Genomic DNA, 21,307 nt, shown 5'->3' on the forward strand with positions numbered 1-21,307 from the left:
GTTATAACAAAATAAAGCAATCTGAGCCACAATATGCACACTTCAGCTGTTCCTGTCAGATATGCAGACAAAGCAGATCATCTCCAGTGATTCATGTCAATTATCTTCCTAAACAGAGGGCCCCTAAACAGACACGTCTCAAATCTTCCTCAACTAAGAGCCACAGAAATGTAAATGCCTTTGTGATCAAAAGAACTCAGCAGCTATCAGTAGAGCATTTCAGACAAACAACGTGCTGTTTGATATCTTTTTATGAGCGATCTGAGACATTAGTCTCTGTGATCAAAATGTTTATCTCCAACCTTCAGTACTGATCAAAATAAACTGCACAGGGTGTTGCACTTCCCATCTACTCAGCACTGGAGATAAAAGATAGCAGTCTTTCTCCCACAGCTGGAACAGCCAAAAGAGCAGCCAAATCTCTTACAACCTGGGGCATGAAGAGTGCCATAAAGAAGTGCTATAACATTGTAATACGTCCAAGGTTCTGTGATTTAAAGGTGCAGTTAGTAATATTTAAGTGCTCATAGATCTATAATGATTATATAATCCTAATTTCACAGATACTTTGAAAAAATCTGTGATTAGAAATATTGCTGTGCAATGAATTCAGGCACTTGTTTACATTTTTCTCATCCAGAAATTGGATCCAGCCAGAAGAGATGTGCTCAGCTATGCCCTTTTTTCTTACAAGGCAAGTCTTGAGACGTACCAGAGTGGTAGGGTTGGTTATTTATTAGCTAGCCTATTAGGCAAGCCAGTGTACTACAAGTGTACAAGTCTCATGTTTCAGTTGCCTGGAAACTGATTCATCTAAAAAGTAGTAGCTAACAACTATTTAAGTGCATTAACAGAGACTAATGGAAACAAACATGTAGGCTATATGATTATTATTCCCCTTTTAACAAATGTATATTGTAGCACATCACGTTTGCACTCCCTATAAAAGGTCAGCAAGTTGTTGGCTGAGGTTTGAGCTATGAGCTGTGTTGTTCTTTCCTCCCATCACAGCGAGTCTTGCTAGCGTCTTTATTTTCTCTTGATATGTTTAACATCGCAAGATGACTGAGTGTAGTAAGCAGGAGAATTACATGATGGCTGAACTTTATTTTGCTCTTTTTTTTCCCCTTGGTATGTTTCCAAATGTCTGCATATTCCTGATTCCAAAACATCGTCAATCATTACACAGTCAACCAGATTGTGTCTCAGTCCATGTGCGTAGTGTAGCAGGTGGTATTTGGAATTAGAATTGTGAACTATGGATACAGCATTACGGTGCATCCCAACACTGTCATGAACATTAGGTTTAATCATACCAAAATGTTTTGCTAGAATCAACAGGATTTTGTAAGTTTTTGTTATTTTTCTGGCTGTTGAACCTACTTGTCTGAAATTGTGTTTCATTTCGCAGGCAGCAGAGGGCTCTAAAAATAAAAAACTGCCACAAATCATTTGTGTATTTACAAATAATTAATCCATTGTTATCTTTTCTGAGAAACAAAGGCCATTCTTGCCTTGGGGGCGTTCTGACAGGTGGGTACGGGTCAGCTACATTGTGTTGGAGCAGCACAATGAGTGATTCACCAACCAAGACAAAAAGCTAATGTTTAGGAACCAAGATGTCACTTATGATCACACTGGTCTTTTGAACAATACAACCATGACTGTGTCCTGACCACATCAGAAAGCCACATGATTTTTCAGAGTCAGGAGGAAGAACAAATCGAGGGCTCTCCTGGTGCTCCCTGGTACCTCACTACTCTGCTTTTTTAATATTAATTTGTGCTCTTTGGGTTTTGGGTTCATTTGGGTAGTAGGCTATGAAGGGAATAGTTACATAAGAAGGAATGAGACCATCTCTATATAACACCAGTTCCCTTTTCCTGTATTATCATTAGCTGCTAAAGACATGCATTGTTAAGAAGCCTTCTCATACATTTGGAGTAAAGCCATCCTAAATGCCATGTCAAACACCTCTTCCATCTTTCTCCGGAATCCCAAACAACCACCAACCAAACACAGCAATGCCAAATATAGCTTCCTTGGTTTAAAATACATTTGATCACAAGTAGCTTTTTTCATATGGATCATAAGTTGCTCTGATGCTCTCTCTTCCCTACTCATTACAGTGAGCAACAAACTGCAGGCACAGCTCTGGGTTTTCTGACCCATGAACAAACAAGAAAAAAGTCATAACAGAAAGCACATATACTGTGATGAGAGTTTACAGAAGAAACCTTACGGCTTTCAAAAAAATCTCCACTCGGCTAGCATTGTGAGGGAAAGAAGTAGCTGGGAAACTAAGACTGGTGCTTTTGAATCAACTCTCATGGCTGTCCTGTGTATTTGTTCGAAGAATAATGATCCAAGGGAGAAAGCAATTAAACAGGCAATCTGGGAAGATGTTAGGCAGTATTGCACACACCTTCGAAAGGAAGGCAACAATCCTGCTCTGAGTCCTGTGTTTCTGTTTGTTGCGTGTTTGATATATTTGTGCTATCATGCAGGATTAACCGGGGAAGTTGTCCCAGGCCCAGGTCAGGAAGAGGCCCATATGTAAAATTGGCCTTTCTAAAATCTTTTAGTACGAAGATCTGATTGACTGAGCAATGTTCAAAGCTTGTGTAAAATCCTCGATAAATGCACGTCTGTGACTGCATCATACTTGAATTCTATGGTAATGAGGCAAATTTTAAACCAATAAAAATGTTGCACAAGTCATTGTTTTGCCATAAGCTGTTTCAATCATTTTATCATCTCGTGGTTTATTGCTTAAATTTAATCATGTTACATGGGGGTCAAAAACAACAAGGTTGGCAATCGTCCACTTAAAAACCCTAGGCTTCTATAGAGATAATAAAGAACAGTGAAATCACTCTGATAATATACACCGATCAGCCATAACACTAAAACCACCTGTTGTGTAGGTCCCCCTTGTGCCCCCAAAACAGCTCTGACCGATTGAGTCATGGACTCCACAAGAGCTCTGAAGGTGTGCTGTGGTATCTGGCACCAAGACATTAGCAGCAGATCCTTGAAGTCCTGTAAGTTGTGAGGTGGAGCCTCCATGGATCAGACTTACAGTATTTGTCCAGCACATCCCACAGATGCTCAATCAGATTGAGATCTGGGGAATCTGGAGGTCAAGTCAACACCATGAACTTTTTTCATGCTCCTCAAACCATTCCTGAGAAATTTATGCAGCGTGGCAGGGTGCATTATCCTGCTGAAAGAGGCCACTCCCATTAGGGAATACCGTTGCCATGAAGGGGTATACTTGGTCTGCAACAATGTTTAGGTAGGTGGTAGGTGTCAAAGCAACATCTACACGAATGCCAGGACCCAAGGTTTCCCAGAGCATCACACTGCCTTGTCTTCTTCCCATAGTGCAACTTGGTGCCATCTCTTCCCCAGGTAAGTGATGCACACGCACCCGGCCGTCCACATGATGTAAAAGAAAACGTGATTCATCAGACCAGGCCACCTTCTTCCATTGCTCCATGGTCCAGTTCTGATGCTCACGTGCCCATTGTAGGCACTTTTGGCAGTGGACGGGGTCAGCATGGGCACTCCATGACCAGTCTGCAGCTACGCAGCCCCATACACAGCAAGCACTATGTGTTCTGACACCTTTCTGTCATAGCCAGCATTAACGTTTTCAGCAATCCACGCATTCACTCCCCTCACAAACCATTGAGCCTTTGCTGCCCATGACCCTGTCGCCAGCTCACCGGTTGTCTTTCCTTGGACCACTTTTGGTAGTTACTAACCACTGCATACCGGGAACACCCCACAAGACCTGCCATTTTGGAGATGCTCTGACCTAGTCATCTAGCCATCACAATTTAGACCTTGTCAAAGTTGTTCAGATCCTTATGCTTGCCCATTTTTCCTGCTCCCAACACATCATCTCTGAGAACTGACTCTTCACTTGCTGCCTAGTATATCCCACCTCTTGACAGGTGCCATTGTAATGAGATAATCAATGTTATTCATTTCACCTGTCAGTGATTTTTTAATGTTATGGCTGATTGATGTAGATAATATGCAAATTTTTGTGGTGAAATTATCCTATGGGACACTATACTACTCTAATACACCATGATGTTCTTTATGTCTTTCTCTATTAGTCTCCTGTCCCTGACTGTGTGTCTCTCTCAGGACCAGATATTGGCCCCACTCCAGCAGTCACGGACTTAAAGTGTAATTCACGTATACAGCTAAATTAATGGATTTATCAGCTAAGACAAGTGTTGTCTGAAACATTTTCAGCAGTTGATCCATCAACATCTCTCTTGTGATGGCATACCCATGGGAACAATTATCCGTTAAACATATACAAGCTTCAAGAGAGGGAAAAAACACGTTCTGGGAATTCCCAGGGACAGGATGGCAGGTGATGTCTTCTGATAAAAGACCTGTGCTTAGAAAGGCATGAGACATTCAGACAGGAAAAGCTGTTCTTCTAAGGAAGGTGTCAAGTCCAAGAAAAATTTTGAAAGGGAGAAATGTCTCTAATACACATGTCCAGCAAACGGACTCACACGATTAACGTTACCAAGAATAATACATGCAACATTGCCTTAAAATGCTGCCTACTGTACCTACACAGATGGAAAGCAGAAGTAGCGGCTACATATATACATATCATGTAACTAATTACTGACATACCTTATCCAATCAAATGTTTAGGAATAGGCTAGTAAGTGTACAGCAGCAATTATCAAGCAAAATGCTGGCCACCAATCAGGCCTAATGTTGAGAGAAGAGGAGCCGTTTATCCCATTAACCTGCAGAGATGATTAGGTGGCTACATGCCAAGCCACACCAAGCCACTGCACTCTTAATGAAGGACACATACTAACGTCTTTATAGATTTTCAGACAGGTGATACACTGCTGGGTTAACAAGAAAAACAACTCAACACTGTATTGGGAGGAAATGTACCAGAGAGAGCACTGGTATTGGTATCAGTCCAATATTACCACAAAATGCTGCATTGGGTGTTACAGAAAAAAAAACAAAAAAACAATCCAATTCTCCTACTATAACATGCTATTTAATGCCATGGTACAATTATAAAGGGATGTTCAATTGATTTCCTACTGCTAATTTTTTTTTTCTATTTCTAACTGTAAATAGTTTTGCTCATATCTTGGTTTAATTATATTTATCATAACTAAGTATAACAATGAAAATACATTACTTTTATTTTAAAATGTCCAATATATATAAAAAATAAAAAATATCTGTGTCCAAAAATATCTTCGGTTTTGTTTAAGTCATGTTGATGGCTATGTGTGTCTTCCCGCAGACTGAGCAGTTGGACTACTATCTTTGGTGAAATGCTTCGACTGAAAAAAAAATTGCTCATTTAGTGGTCTTAAAAAATCAGATCGGGATCAGCCAATTTTACATATTTTACATTTTATTTGATTGTACTGTGTCATTTTCCCTTTATGTAGATAAACACACACAGCTGACACAATGTCTCTCTTTCTTCTGCTTTTTGCCTCAAAAGTGTTTGACCAAAATGTCAGCCGGGATTAGAGAAGGAAAGGTTAAAATGGGGATGGAGGTATGGTGGTTTCTCCACCCATTCTCCTGTTCTACATAGCCATCACACACAGACACACAGACACACACACTGCATTCCAGTCCCCATAGGTGAGCATGTCACATCTAGTGTATTTCTGCACCAAGTCAATGCCCAAGTTGATGTGATTTAGTCAGACAGCAACAGAGCTCGAGCAGGCATGCAGTAGCAGTGTATCATCTGTCAAATACCAGCAATGCCCAATAATGATAGAATAAATATACAAAATCCACTAAAGGATTTTGCAAATAAACGAACTATTTCAACTAAGATAATGACTAAACTGATTGTAAAATGTATTGGAATAGGACAAAAGAAAAGAAGAAAGGAGGGAGGATCATAGCGAGAGAGAAAGTAAGGTTAAGCTACATTTGTGCTCATATATGGTAAAAATCTGTGGTTCTTTTCAATGGGTTCTGTAATTTCAATTAAACTAACATCACCCCAGTGGGGCGCTACATCATAATCAGCGTAATGCAGCCGGAAAACTGCAGCCAAAGAACAATAACTCGTGCAGTGAGTTTAGGTCTCATCAACTAGGGATGGGTATTTCTGGCATTATTCAAATCATATTTATAAAATTCATAATATTCAAGATCAGTACTTTGCTTTCTAATGGATTTGCATAGCTGTTGTTGTGTCATAAAATCCCAACTGTATTCAAAATTTGCACTAGTGACATCATACAGTAATGACTTCACGGGTACATGATAACAGTGCATGCTTCCTCCCACTACCTGTTATGTGCTTCATTTCCACATCAGCATGTGGACAGACAGGTCACTTCCGAGCATGTTCAGTCAATGACATGATCATTAGAGACACGTGTAGGTACCGAGAGTGTGATGCTGCTTGACCTTATTACAGATTCACAAGTTTCTTCACTGAACTCTTCTGCATCTCAAAGGCACACACTCTAAAAACTGAAAGTACATCAGTTCTATAGTAATTCACTTTCTCAGCAGTTCCTGAAACACACACAGTCTCTCATTCCTCTGCTCCACCTCACTAGCGGTTCTCATCCCTCTGCATGTCTACACAGTCCCTCTCTCCAATAAGTCCAGTGCACCTGCCAAGTTCATCTCCTCTTCCTGTCCGGCACACTGCCATCACCCCATGCTTTCCTTCCCCTGCACACCACTCCTACTTTTCTGGCCTCTTTTCGTATGGCCTGTGTGAGAACAGCTATTACTTTATTGCGCAATTCTGAGATGAATCTAATCCACTGGCGTGATTTATTTTTAAGCGATCAGAGACTATTATAAAACAGGTCTATAATCAGGATTGTATTATTGTAAATGCTAGGGGAAATCCACTCTGTGCTACTACAAAATAGATTTCCATCCAAATATATATTTAAGTCCTAGTGCCAATTGTTTTTGTAATAAAGTATGTAATTTATCAGCTCTTTTCACTATTTTGTGCAACATTTCCCCTCGGCCCATGTTTCTCCTTAGGCATACACAAAAAGCGAAGAAGGCCAAGCTGAAAATCAAATTCAATAATGCAGTTAGAGCTTGATAAAAAAAAAAGCTCTCTATAAAAATTTCTCTATAATACAGAGTCAAAAGAAGAAGCCTTGAAGAGAAAGAACAGACAACAAAGTGTGCCACACTCAGTAGCATTGAGCTCAAGACTCCTCTCAGCATCAGTTAGGTTAAAAAGACCTAAAGTAATACTGTCACTAATATTTGCCTTGAATTATACAATTTTGAGTGGCTAAAAGATTCACCTGGGCTAAATTATGAGTTACGCTGAAAGTTGTTTGTTTATGTGCTTTGTAAGGTAACTGAAAAAGTATCTGTACAATCCAGGGGTTTCATTTATAAAACAATCATATGATCAAAAATGGATTTGTTCTAACATTCAAAGTAATGGGTTCTGTAATTTCAATTAAACTAACATCACTCCAGTGTGGCGCTACATCATAATCAGTGTAATGCAGCCGGAAAACTGCAGCCAAAGAACAATAACTCGAGCAATGAGTACTAGGAATGAGTATTTCTGGCATTATTCAAATCATATTTGTAAAATTCATAATATTCAAAGTCATTATTTTGCTTTCTAATGGATTAGCATAGCTGTTGTTCTGTCATAAAATCCAAACTGTATTCAACTTGTGACATCATACAGTAATGACTTCACAGGTACATGATAATAGTTCATGCTTCCTCCCACTACCTGTTATGTTCTCTATTTCCACATCAGTATGTGGACAGACAGGTCACTTCCGAGCATGTTCAGTCAATGACATGATCATTAGAGACACGTGTAGGTGCTGAGGGTGCGATGCTGCTTGACCTTATTATCTGTACAATCCAGGGGTTTCACTTATAAAACAATCATATGATCAAAAATGGATTTGTTCTTACATTCAATGCGACATACAAACAGTGATTTTAGAATCCTGATGTAAAAAAGACGTAAAAACGTTCTCATACATATGCGAACTGAAAAGAAAGTTCTTTCTTTATGTTTCTTTGTGTTCAAAGTCAGTGTAAGAACTTTCTTTGTATCAGTATGCCAGTGCATGCTCACTTTCCCCGGTCAAGGACATTTTGTGAAGCCGGCGTTATACAATTAAGAGTGACTCTACAAATGAAGGAATTTCCCATTAATAATCAATTAATAGATACAGGGATGAAGCATAAATATTTTTTTCCACCAAATGTGTTGTCATTTCAAAATGTCTTAACTATGTTTACATTCACATCAAATTCCTTTTAAGGTCTATATTCGGGTTGCAGCCATATTGCGAAGACGATGTTTATATGCGTACAGGCATCAGAATATTCCTGTATACCTAGCCTACAGCTAAGCATCTGTTAGCCCCCACAATTCCTTGAGGACTGAGCATGCCCATATATGTCCTTTCAGTGGATTTTATGAATAAGGTGTTTATATGCAACAAATTTCCAATTAAAACAGTCATATTCCAGGCATGGGAATCGGAATTTGATGAATCAGAATATTGTCTTAATCTGAATCGGGCAACTGGATTGTGGCATTTACATGACTGGATACTGATTAGAATACTGCAAAATTATTATGCGATTGATATCGAAATATCGATCGTGCATGTAAATGACCCCTTGGGATATTTTCCAAGATCCATTATCCATTACATGAAATTGCCAAAAATTTCACTTGCAGAAAAATGTTTCTTTTTGCTCCAGTATTCAACATCACTTGCCACTTTAACAGAAATTTACTAGGGATGTTTCTAGACCACTTTTTTCCGACTGCGTACAAGTACATGTCTTTTGGTACTTGTAGAATGAGTAACCAACTTCTTGTCATGGAACTTTTTTATATCTAGCTGTGTTTATGTCGGTTGTTGCTGTGTGCTGTTACCATTGAACACTTGGTGTTAAGTTTTAGGTTTAAGACGTTTATGGTGCCATTAATTGCACCTTGATAGGAAAGGAAGCCTGCGTCTCACTGCTCAGTGCTCGCAGAACTGAAGTGCTCCTTGTGCTCACTGAAACTGCTCTGCACACTCATGCTAGCCACCTTTGTGCTCTCTGTTTATTAAAGATTTGAATGAAGATGTTTAATCATGAAGATGTTTAATTGAGTTACTTGTATTGTTGGAAGACGCTGTCATACCTCCTCTTGATATTGTTTCAGGGCACAGTTTGGAATTTGCTTTGATTCAACTGCCATCATTAATCAGGAAATATGTTCAGATTGGCTGTCATTTTACGTCGTCTGTTCTTTACTGCTACAACGTACATTAGGCTTATGTCACATAGTATTGCGTGTTATCAGATACTGTTATCAGAGCATTTTCACGAGGATGAGTAAATGAGCTTGGCACTCGATACACACACGATACCAGCATCAGTACTGATGCATCACTAAAAATTACCATGACTAATTATAGTCAACTATTTATATTTCTTCTGTCCATTGAAGATATTTGGGGGCGTTCTCTAGGTGAAGTCAATGTGCATGTTCATAAACAGATGATTTAAAAGGATTTGCAATTTCTTTAAAAAAAAAAAAACGTAGGCAGTAGGAAGGATTTAGAAACATTCTTTCGTGCAGCTGAATTTCATACATTTTTCAGGAGAACTTTTAGGGGAAAAAAAAGTTTCACATTTAGGATTGCTTTGCACACATCTTTGTATCATTGCATTTCACAGAATGAACAGTAAAATTCCAACCTTTTACATCCAGTCTCAATTTTTTAAAGTCAGGCTGCCTAGAGATGACAAAAGTTTTTGCTCTTAGCTCAATGCGTGGGTGGGCTCAAGGTACATATAATGAGTTTCTACCACTCACCATGAAAAGACATGGTGGTGCTAGGGATGGGGGGGGTAGGGGGTGTACAGAAATATGTAACAAATAAAGATAAAAATAGGGCTGCCCTTGTCAATATAGCCCATTAATGCTATGTGGATGCAGAATAGGAGGGAGCCATGTCTCACTGCTGACATGTCGTTATGCAGTATTTTCCTCCCAGTGTTACGGTAGACTAAATGATTAAAGATGTGCTGAATAACACAGGTCCTGCAAAACGGTGAGAAGCGGTTTCTCCTGCATACCCATGCAAAGTGAGCTCTTTCATATCGCGTCACATTCGGCAGTTCATCTGATTCAATAATTCTGACATGCCTAGAGCTGGTTATGCCACAAAGACGTTAATTATAAAGAATTGTGAAATAGGCTAATAATAAGCATGCAAACCAATGTTATTCTACTAAATATGATGAAAGGAGATATGACAAAAAATTATTTATCTTGTGATAACCTATAGAATGATAACTATATTCTTATTACACAAAATATTCATAATCTAAATTAAAGAGAAAAAAATCAGTAAGACAGATGATATATACTGTACCTTATATCAAGATAAACAAGAAAAAATCAACACAGAAATATAGCAGTATAATAAATAATAAAGTATTATTAAGGACTGTTTATGTCAATGCAATGATATTGAATTTGTGTTGCATGTGTAACTTTTTAGCACCTGTTTTATACATTAACATACAGCCCTGCTGTAATTTAAGACTGAGGTTATGGACAGGTTTGCTATGAAATGTTTAACTTGCTGATAAAATTCAGAGTGACAGGGGAAGGTTGACATGCACACAGGAATGGTCAGCTTATCTGAAGGCAGATGTTTGTTCAGCTGCTTTAACATGGCTGTATTGTTAGCCATCTGTCCATCACTGTCATGTTTCTTGCACTGACTAATACCAGGAATCAAATCTGCACTCTACTAGTATTAGCAGCAATTAGTTAGTAATCGCTTTTTAACTCTTTAGGTTAGTATTACCTGATCATACATCTGACTAAGTAAGAAATAGGTATAAATGTTTATGACTTTTTAATTTTACTGGAAATATATCTAGATCTAACTGGAAAAGGTTGATCTAGATCACTCTAATTTGGCACTTGTATCCTAAATCACTTATCCTGTCTAAGGTCATATGTAAGACAAATCTAGGCTTACAGTAACTTACAGTAAAGGCTCTCCAAACTTTAATGAAGCCCTCATTTCAAGTCCCATTAGAATCTGAGATTGGACAATGAATAAATCGTTAAATACAAAGATGTACATATCTGATAAAAACACATTTAATTTTTTCTTTATTTAATTACTCTACAGTGAATAAACTGTAAACACTGGCAGGAAATCGAATTACTCGATTTGTTATGCCATATCCTGTTTTCTCTTATGGCAGTATATGACCTTGGAATTATAGGGTTCATTATAAGAACATTTTGCCAAAAAATATTTCTATAATAAATATATTATTTTAAAGAGCATGGATATGCGTGTAAATGTACACAACAATACAATTTGAATAAAATATATTGAAAAAATGATTAATGTTGTGCATGACACATTATCCAAGCCAACATCAATAAAAACATGACTCATTAGACAAATATGTCCTGTAATCTGTGATTTTTTTCAAAGTGTTATTGGCTTCATTTATCTTTCCATATGTCAGGCCATTCTGACACAATATTACTAAAGTTCAACATTTTTAAACAATCCATTCAATGCTTTCTGTTTTTGTGAGTTTACTTTCTGGAAACACAATATCAATACCCCACTGCAGAATGGGAAAATAAATAGGCGTGACAATGCTTCCCTTGCATAACGTCAATCATTGCATCTCACATCTGTCACTTTTCAGGATACTGAGAGCTGGTGTGTGTGTGTGTGTGTATAAACTGTGGCACATGCCACAGCACTGACAGGCATAAGAAAAGACCCAGCAGTGGGACCGGAAGTTTAAAGGAGAACATTAAGGTGCTTTCTGTAGCATCAGCTGACTACAAGAAGCCGGTCAGATGGCTGAATGGCTCGCTGCGTGAACAACTCCATCCTGGAGATATACACACAATACATGTACATCTGGGAATACATGTGGTCCTTCAGAATGGCGTGTGTTACCAAACTGTAAGACAGGTGGTCCTTTCTATTCTCTGATCACCTCTCTGGACAAATTCAAACTGAATTTTGCATCGAAAAACTAAGAACCAAGAAAAATGTGTACTTAGTAAACCTGTCAAGATGATGACATTGTGGATGACATCATACAAATAATTAAAAGTCATACACAAAACTGTGACTAACGATTACGTTGATTTTTCTGTTGACTTCATATCATTTTTATAATATAAGCATAATGGATACGTAATAATGAATGTTCACAGCACAAATATTAACTTTCGTATATAAATTTACTGGTCAATAGACTGTACAATAGCAGAAACTACGGAAACTAATCTACATATTTACAGTAACAAAGTACATCTTGTTATCTTCAAGAGGTTTTAATGATAGTTGCTATAATTCAACAGTAAAACAGCTGTAATTTTGCGCAGTACCGTATGTAAGGGAATGTATAACTGTGGAATTACGATTAATCACAATCACCTCAAATAATCCTGATCAGCACAAATAACTGCGCTCAGGCGACTGTGTAATCATCATGACATGCCTGGTGCTTAATTTTCTCAGTGCCCTTGGGGTCAGAAATCTTTGTAGATGAATGAAATTGTTGTTCCTTTCACATGTTAATCAATCAGGAGCCCTGCAGGTTCCCTAAAGCTCCACAGAACAAAAAGTGAAGCTCTGCATGGAGCTAATTTAATGCTGAGATCTGGCACTGGCAGCCATTTTAACCTGCCTTCACCTGGAGGGCCCTCATCTCCGTCTGGAGCGTGAAGTTAATGCTGACAGCACAGGCCACACAGGTTACCATGTCAACCTGACACTAGTTACTTATTACAGTGCAACCTGAGCAAACTGTCACTGCAACTCCAGCAGGCTGCTGGTGTAGTCACTAACATCTTGGAATGCACTGAGAACATTTTTCCAGACTGAGGACGAGTACAAGTACATGATTTTGATACTTGCCCATACCAACGTTGATACCGAAATGACCTTCTAATAAGTGTTGTGTCAATTCACACCGAAAACATCTTAGCTGTTTGCAGACAAGCTACTGGCAGAAGAAAGACCAACATCACACTTTGATTTCAATCAGTTATCAATAGGTGCTTTTTTTTTACTTCCTGCGATTTTTGTTTGTTAATGCTGAGATCTGGCTGCCAGTGCCAGATCTCAGCATTAAATTAGCTCCATGCAGAGCTTTTTTTGGCAACTCCAGCATTCAATCAATTATCAATTGGTGATTTTTTTTACTTCCTGCGATTTTTGTTTGTTTTGAGACAGATATTAACTGTTTATTGCTTATTATACCATGGATCAATGTTCAAATCTGATTGGTCAGAATGTGTGCATTATTTTCTTTAGCTTTAACAATGAACAATATGTTAAAATTAATATGCTTGTTGTAATGTTTTGAGAGAGAGAGAGAAAGAGAGAGAGAGAGAGAGAGAGAGCAATCCGATCGAGTGAGAGAGAGAGAGAGAGAGAGAGAGAGAGAGCAATCCGATCGAGCGAGAGAGAGAGAGAAAGAGAGAAAAAAGTGTGAGGCTGGTGAGAGAATGGCTGTTTCTCGCAGCTGTAGATGAGAACAGGAACCAACTTGTCTCTCGGATGTTCCACAACATTAAATCTAACTATAAACTGTTAAAAGTGTGACATGTCATTCATTAATAAATTAAATATTGTAACCATTGGCAAATCACTGTGATATAAGCAGAATAACACACTCCAGACCGTACTATTATACGAAAGTAATGCACTTCGCTTGTGCATCTTGCCAAATCACACAACCCAGCGTGAATTATTGTCGTATGGTGCCACAGTCGGATGTGTGTTATTCCTTATGTAATTAATTGAAAATGCCAAGCCAAGCCAAGTAAACTCTCCTGTTTACTAATTAGGCTACTTAAATTTTTTTCCCAAACTGTCATCAATAGAAGGCTATTACAACAAACTAACAAACAACCTGGACAATTACACACCTAAAAACCAAAGAAGTGGAATTTTTTCCACTCTCAAGTCTTCATTGCTAAATCTGTTTTGTCCACAGCGATCTGCCAGATGTACTTACAAATCCATTCACCTTAAAACCTACTTAATGTTGTCTTTTTCTTACCTAGCTGGCTTTTGCTGCTAGCAATGAACTCTTCGTTCTGAGTTTTATGTTTCAGATGTTTTATCAGGTTACCTGTATAGTAGGAAGACGCTACAGTAGTTCCTCTTGGGATTTTTCAGAGTGGTTTGCAGTGTGCTTTGCTCTGAATGCCATCATTAATCCTGAAATGTGCCCAGGTTACTGTCGTTTCATCCTAACTGTTCATTAGCACAACAACATACACTAGAATTACATCATCTAGGTATAGGAGCATTTTTACTAGTACAAGTATGAGTAACTGAGCAGAGTATCAGGCCAATACTGATACCAGTATAGGTATCAATGCATCCCTATTTATATTGCACCAGCTTTGAAGGCATACGCTTCCTCTGCACACTCTGGATGAAAACGGTGACAGAGAGAGTGCAGAGAGAGCCCTGGGGTCTGTGCTTGGCACACGAACTACACAGTGTCACCTCACACCCTGCTTCCTGTGGTGAGCCACAAAACCGCACTGTATACTGCCAGGATGTGCCGTGATGCTGCTTCTGGTGTAAAAAATATGATCCAGCCTGGGCTCAGATACAAGAGAGAGGGGATTGGGGCTTTGAGGCTGGATCTGAGTGAAGAGGGAACAGATTCTACATGACACACTCTCTGACTGCTGTTCTTCCCCCCCTTCCTCTGACTTTTCTTTCTCCTTTCACCTTGATTGCTTTGCCCCATTCTTTGCCTGTTTCCTTACCTCTCCCTGCTGAAAAAAATAGCTTAGAGCAGCATGAATTGTGTGTTCATACAGGCTGGCTTATGGTCTGGTGACAGCTGACTGGTCAATCAGCATGTCCATGCTTGTTAACAGATCTCTTCAATTCAACCTGCTTTAATGGCAAATCTCCATCTTCCATTTTCAATACTATATCAATATACAGTAAGATGTCTGGGTGTAAGTAAATACCCTCAGTACAGTAACCGAGTCAAATCTCTATAAGCGTCTGCTGCCAAAGTTATGCGAAACATGATGACGGAGGCTTTAACATGTGAAACATGATGACAGAGTCCACAGAATACAAACATAACACTATTTACACAATTTTACATATGGTGTGTGCCACCCTGCTTCAATTCACATTTCACAAGTTGCTGGGAATCGATCCCAAAAACAGTTGATTCCACGATTCCACTGAAAACTACAAGTAAAAGAAACATTCCTAAACGTCTACTTTAAGCAATGGAATTCTAATATGTAGTCATGATCGGAAAAATTTATTCTGAGAGAATTAGAATAAATTAAACACTAACATGATATTTGTAATATATTTCTGAAGCATTTTGTATTTTGTATTTGTATTTAATATATGCACTGTTCTAAACTTTTTAAGGAGTCTGTAGAACTCTCTTTTAAATACTTTTACATAGATTTTTTGTTCATTTTGTTAATTTTATGCTCGGAGCCTTTTTTGGTGTGTGTGTGAATGCACATGTATCCAGTCCTCTGGCACTCATTCCTGTGTATGCTGCGGACAATAATAAAAATTGGTTTCACATTAATCCATGTTGCCTCCAGTCTTGTGTTGCTAGATAGATATTCAATTAAAAACACAGCACTTCAGGAAAGTAAGGGAGATTTTTGTGCTGATACGAAAAAGTGAGCTAGTTTATATCGAGTGGTCCATTATTACAGATACAGTATGCATATCATATAAATCGATTTTAAAACATCAGTATGGATGGTTATAGCACCACTGGAGCACTATGGCTGAATAATTGTGAAATAATCCTGATTTAATTAAAATAACTGTGATGATCAATTTAGACGTTATGATGCAGCCCTAATGGCTGACTAACCAAACTTTAGTTTGTAAAACTGGTCTTATTGATTATTTCCTTATTTCATGAATTATGTTTTACATTGATCTAGGCTATTTTTCTATCATCCTTTCACTTCTCCTTTGTGTCCAAATATGAGACTACAATACAGCTTTCCTGCAACTGGGTTATGTGTAGCTCCAAATAGACACAGGTGACAATAGGGAGAACCCAAAGTTCATTTTCCTGGCTATTCCTCAACCTTTTACAAAGCTGGCCAGCACTGTCACAACAAACTAACTGCTGTCTAGATGAAGCTGATATTACACATCCTTTTAAACAGAGAATAAAACCTTCTTGTCAAAATAACACTGTTTTCTGCAACGCTCATTTGTCACATCATTTAGTTTCCAAGAAAAATTCTTCAGTGGAAACTTTAAAAGACAGAGATAGAAATGTTACTATATGATCATGGGCAGAAAGGTGTTAAGAAACTAAGCAGAACATTATATAAGGATAAAGATGTCATGTTATTATAAGACTTTTTCTTCTCAGCCTCTGCTTCTTTTTCATACCTTGGCCAACACTCTGCTGTTTCTTCCTAAGAACGCTGGTTAAAAAACAAACTACCTGTACACTTATTGAAAACATTTAAAATGGTTCAACAAAATCAGTTTTCAAAGAAGAAGATGGTGGGCAATACATAAGGTGTGCTCCAGTTTCCAAAACCGGAAGGGTTCATTTGTTGAAGACAAAAAGCTGCTTAGAATCAAAAGATCTTATCTGAGGAGGAACCACACAGAGTGTTAAGACTGTTACTCTCCAGAGGTTTGAGATATATAGCTGTTCCTCTCCCCATTCACACAAACACCAACCAATTTCACTCAGCCTCTGAGAAAATCTATAATGACACAAGCTGATAAAAAAAATTCTTCTGTCTCAGAAGTAAACACTTTGACTGATGGTCCAAGAAATGGGCTTAAAACAGCTCTATTGTAACATTTTTATGAGCTCCAACCGGCACCACATGACCGATTCAGACAGCTCTCGGTGAGCTCCTCATTGCATTTTGCTCATGCCCCTAACAGCAACTCATTGGAATGGGAAGCAACGTTTCGCTGATGACCTCCCCACGGCCCACTACTGAATTTATAAAAGCACACAGAGCTCTTAATGGCTCTCAACAGCGTTTGCCAGGCATTGACATGAGCACCCGTGTCCAATGTGGGTCAATAACAGACATGCAGGCACAATAAACAAAATGCTCCTATTAATGAGGCCACAAACTATTAACCAAGGCAGGGGTCAAATTGAGGTTTTTAATGGTGATGGAATAAAGAGATTCATGCAAATGTTTATTACAGATATTACAAACAAAGCAATACTGCATTTTCTTTGTTTCACTTTTTGTGTAACATTTCTTTGAGATAAAGACGGGTTGCAAATTAAAAATCAAATCAACATCTTTTCGTTTTTTAGTGAGCTGTTGGGCCACCACAACGCTCCAAAACAGCTTCAGTGTTGCTTGGCGTAGATTCTATAAATCTCTGGAACTGCACTAGAGGGATGAAGATCGTTCTTCCAAAAGATATTCCCTCAGTTAGTGATTTTGATGATGGTGGTAGAAAGTGCTGTCTAAAGCCGAGTTTATACAGTATGGTATCTGGCCCTACTTTGCTGTCACAGGCACAATCATATATCACAAAGGATAATCTTTGGTCGTGAGTTGAGATTGGTGGTCTTAGAACGTATAATGTGACATGCTCACCGGTGGCTGATTTAGTGCCATTGTGACCAAAGACTGCCAATGACAAAGTTCTGGCAGTGTCACATAATTTTGCTTCAAAACTCAGAGCGTGACCGCTGCTACAACATACGACTCCTAAAATCTACCACTAGAAGAATGGCATACAGACACGGTAGTGGCAATGGCAAAAAAAAAAATGCTCTGTTCATAGAGTTTATTTACTATAACGACAATGTGAAACTATTTTTATGCTTTCCAGTTGAAGAGCTATAAACCTGTGCTGCATCACTGCATATCCAGTATGGCAGAACATAGTAACTATCTTCATCGTTTAATCTGATATGAAGAAGACATGTTATCGCAGTCTGTTATAGAATTCCTATTGGGATCATCTCGTACAGTGTGACAAGTAATAACCGTAAAATACTGCTGGAATTGCACAGTGTAAAACCAGCTTAACATGTCATTCCAAAATCTCCCATAGATTTTCAATTAGGTTGAGAGCTGGTGACTGTGAAGGTCTTAGCATATGATTTATCATCATATTCATCAAACCATTCAGTGAGCTCTCTTGCCCTGTGGTTGTGAGCAGGGTCATCTTGGAAGATTCAACTCCCATCAGGATAGCAATACTTCATCACAGGATAAAGGTGATCAGTCAGAATAACTTAGTATTGATTTGCACTGATGCTTCCTACTAAAGGGACAAGTGGATCCAAACCATGCCAGCAAACTAAATAAATGCCCACACAGCATAAAAGAGCCACTTTTAAGTAGCCAGTGTCTATATCTCCTGGAAGACGAAGACAAGCACCAGCTATGAGTGCAACAGAGCTTGCTTTACAGCCCAAAGCCTGCTCTTCCTTCACGGTCCTCGTCTGTGGAATACGAGGATGCTATGTCTACAATCATGTCTTGGAGATTTTTCTAGGCTCATAATGACCAGGAAGTTCAATCACCATGTTCAACTATGGTCTCAGCAACATCCAAAATAAGGTCTGTGTCATCCCTTGCTGACGGACTCTAAACTAGCCGTGGCAGCTACACTCAAAATGGCAGCAGCCAGAGTGGGATTGGACAGTGATACACAACCCACAGCACCGAATGCACTCCTTCACACAGCTCTGATTGCGATAGTGCACAGACTTTATTGAGCTTTCTAAAGGAGGGTTTAGACAGACAGCTCAACCAATCCGATCATGAGCAGGTCGACTAAATGCCTGTAACTGATGCTTGTATCGTGTTGCCGGTGGTCTCACCACATGAAACACTGCATCCAGATGTGTGCCTCACAAGCACTCAGTGCAGATACAGGGATAATGTTCTAGTGATTATATTATTAAATTATATTATTGCAGCACATGTGGCAAGCAAGTGCAATACTTTATCTGTTTCAACAAGTGCAATAACTTACCTGAAACTGATCCCTCGGGGAACGCCAGCATAACTCACACCTCGCAGTGGGACACCTAGGCTGGATATGAGGTGGCTCGCTGCCTACGTAATTTGTACCCAGCGCCAAAAAAGGGGAAAATCTGCCCTGTGTCCCAGGGTCACATTGGACAGCACAGGTGCCAGATTCACAAAACCAGAATGGCCCATCCACGGTGTGTTTTTAAGTCACTGTAACACATTTCCACGTTCCACACGCCGGCTGCCCCACATGTGCCTTAGGCAAGCAGTGTCATGCCCTCAAGCCACTAAAACGTGTCTGAATGTCCCATATCCATTCTGTGGGACAGGGCATAAACAGCGTCGTCCCCCCACCACTAAAGAGTCCTGCAGACCATGCCAATGAAGAGAAGAGGCTGGTGGCAGGACAATTTACAGCCAAAATAGTGGGGCAATAGTGGGAGACCTGCACGCTCTGGCAAAAAGCTTACCTTGCTTGCATGGCCAGATGACCCTCGGGTGACCTTGTGACTGAACCCAGGTTTTCTGCCCAAGGTCATATAACCCAATTTTGTAAATCAATCAACTGACTTTGCAACGTTCCATGAAGGTGAACTGCAAAGCGTTCCTTGTCGTGCCCGGTATGCACCCTATGGTACTATTTAGACCAGACGGCAGCCATCCAGTGCTCAGACCATCTGTTCATCTGTCACGGAAGAAAGAAATAGTGGCTCCCTTGTCTAAGCAGAGAGTTATCCAGGGTTCACAGATTAGCATTATGCTACTCATGCCATGGAGTTTGTAGTGTAACAAGCAACATTTCTCTGAAGGATAATTTTAACAGTGTACATTTTTGAAATGTAACTACAGTAGCTTGCTCAATACTGCCTGTGGTCCTTTTCTTGTGCCACAAAATCATGAGGTTAACCAGCAAGCTGTGTGGTGGAAAAACCTGACTCCAAGAGTGAAACACATTCACACAAGAATTCAAAATGACCACAAATAGATTTGAACTTTAGTAACTTTGTTTCTGCCCTGGACAGATGGTAGCATTTTTTGTCCTCATTTTGACTCTATAACAAGGCTGAAAAATTATTCATTGGAAGGTTTTCTGGTTCTTTAACTCTACACTTTCAGAAATGACTCAATCTCACAGACAAAACAGACGATTTAAGTCTTATGGCTACACCACAAAGTGTGGATGCAAATGGTCTTTTCTCTTCAGACAAGGCAGTAACATAAACATTTTATTCTAATTCTCAAACATGGGCTTCAGTGGTTAAAAAATATCATGAAATCCTGAAAATCAACCCTTAATGGCAACAAAGGAATATGAGTTTCTGCTATGTACTGACAACACCAAATTCAGGGCTACTTTCATTCATTCATTCATTCATCTTCAGTAAAAACTTTATCCTGGTCAGGTTCAGGGTGGATCTGGACCTATCCTGGGAACAAGGGACACAAGTGGGCACACTGAATGGGACGCCAGTCCATCACAAGGCACCATGCATACACACATTCACACCTACGGGCAATTTAGAGTCGCAAATTAACCTACCAGCATGTCTTTGGTAAGAAACCACGCAGCCCAGTGGAAACCCATTGTGAACATGGGGAGAAATGCAAAACTTTTTAAAAACCTGTAACCTGATCTAGAGGACCCTATAGTTGTCAGGGTTCTATGCTATCTGCTATGCCACCATGGTGCCTTAATGCCACATATAACAAGATTCACACAATAACAACTTCATATAATCATATCATCCACCCCAACTATATGTTTTAGAATCCGTAATAATGCTTAGTAGAAGGCTACAACTAATGATTTTTTAGTTAGTAATGATATTTTTCCAATTAATTAACCTTTATTTTTTTATTAATCGACTAGATTGGATTACCTTAAAAATATACTAAGTATCAAAAATGTTTCTTTTCAGTATTTCAATCTAGCCATACTACTACAGCACATTTATTATTATTATTATTATTATTATTATTATTAGCTACTACAGGGTGTTCGACAAGTCAGGAACCAATAGGAATATGTTGAGCAAATATCTCGATCCAAATATGTTGAGCAAAATCCACAAAAACATGACACAGTGGTTGAGAAATTGTGTCGAGCCTAAGGGCAAACATGTAAAGCATAGTATGTTGCAAATAATAAACACAAAATGAAGTATATGTCATTTTACTCCCATTGGTTCCTGACTCTTGAAAAACCCTGTAGTTCATCTAGTGTTC

The 21,307-nt window shown here is 38.9% G+C and overlaps 1 protein-coding gene across 5 annotated transcripts in view; it reads right to left on the reverse strand.

The window, feature by feature from the left end:
* The window catches only part of usp54b (ubiquitin specific peptidase 54b), a 108,854-nt gene that overhangs the window by 85,723 nt on the left and 1,824 nt on the right, over nucleotides 1-21,307 (reverse strand). The window lies entirely within an intron of this gene.

This window comes from Pangasianodon hypophthalmus, chromosome 12, assembly GCF_027358585.1.
Source record: "Pangasianodon hypophthalmus isolate fPanHyp1 chromosome 12, fPanHyp1.pri, whole genome shotgun sequence".
Taxonomy (NCBI): domain Eukaryota; kingdom Metazoa; phylum Chordata; class Actinopteri; order Siluriformes; family Pangasiidae; genus Pangasianodon; species Pangasianodon hypophthalmus.